At 49.3% G+C, this 1,302-nt stretch overlaps 1 non-coding gene across 1 annotated transcript; it reads right to left on the bottom strand.

Moving 5' to 3' along the window:
* Positions 1–462: 462 nt before the first annotated feature.
* On the bottom strand, positions 463–566 carry LOC129018438 (U6 spliceosomal RNA). Its single transcript, XR_008495269.1, has one exon. It is a non-coding gene; the product is annotated as a U6 spliceosomal RNA (small nuclear RNA).
* Between the last annotated feature and the right edge of the window lie 736 nt (positions 567–1,302).

The following is a 1,302-nucleotide window of genomic DNA, read 5'->3' as shown; positions in this document are numbered from 1 at the left end:
CGACCAGGGGAAGGAGTTGGAAACAACATCCCAGCTCCCCTTCCCACCCTAGATCCCTTTGGCGGCTCTAATTGAGGCCTGTCACAGGGAGAGAAGGCAGCTGCAAATTGCATTCATCAACAAATTACAGCCAATTAGAGCTCCAGTCCCAGCCTACTGGGGGTGACATGAGGCCAGTCAAAATCCCTCCTGATTCAGCGATGCCAAAGGTTTTGGGCTGCCAGGGTCACTTTCTGTAATCCAGACCCGGAACTTTATCCTGGGCATGCACCCTGCCTTCTGACAATCCCTCAGGGAAGATGGGGGCTTCCCCCAACCCTCAAGAAGTCTCCAGGGTGCTTCTCTCAGCCATCACTGAAGTTCACCTAGTGATCTAGGCCCAATCTCTGCTGCTACGCTACTTTTTTGTTAAGTTATAGACATGTTGGTTTTATTCAAAAGAATAAAATGTTTGACAAACTGAAAAATATGGAATGCTTCATCAATTTGCGTATCATTCTTATGCAGGGGCCATACTAATCCTCTCTGTATCATTCCAATTTTAGTATATGTGTTGCTGAAGCCAGTATGTGCTACTGCTGTGCTTTAAGCTGAGTTTTCGCCAGATTTGGTCCTTGGGGGAACAGATTTGCTGGCACTTCAAGGGCCTGCTGAGAACTCTTTGCTTACTGGCTTTGGGCCAGCTTAACTCTGCCATCCTTCTGCCCATCCTGACAACATTGGGCCAAAGCTAGGGTGAGGTCAACATGAAACCTGTGGAGGTGGAGTGGAAGTGTCACCTCCCAGAAGGGCAGGTATGTGGCCACCCATACCCGTCCACAGCTGCTTCTTCACTCCCCTCCCTGGAGCCAGCAGCTCTGGTTTCAACAGTGCGAGGGTGTGTGTGTGTGTTTGTGTGTGTGTTTGCATGCATGTGCATGTGCATTTATGAGACACACCACAAGACATCTACATGCTAGGGACAGAAAGATGGGGAGGGCATGATGCTGGATTTTCTCTGTTTGATCTCGAGTGCAAAAGAGCAGCCAAACGCCCTCAAAGAATGTTCTTTTTCTCCCTCTCTTGCTTTTCTCCCCAGGACTCTGGCACTTCTACAAATAGGACTGTGCCAGAAGAAAAGGAAGTTTCAGCAGTTAGTCCATCCACACCCCCCATCCCCTGAAACAATAATCTCTTCCTCTCTCCCAGCCCCTGTATGAATTGGGGAGGGGGTAGGGAAAGGAGGCGTCTTTTCTGTTCTGAAGTTTCTAAGGAAGCCAGTATAGACGCACCCTTCCCCTTCCAGGGAATGTGTCCTAGGAT

This window comes from Pongo pygmaeus, chromosome 19, assembly GCF_028885625.2.
Source record: "Pongo pygmaeus isolate AG05252 chromosome 19, NHGRI_mPonPyg2-v2.0_pri, whole genome shotgun sequence".
NCBI lineage: Eukaryota > Metazoa > Chordata > Mammalia > Primates > Hominidae > Pongo > Pongo pygmaeus.
This window is presented reverse-complemented; position numbering and strand designations above follow the sequence as displayed.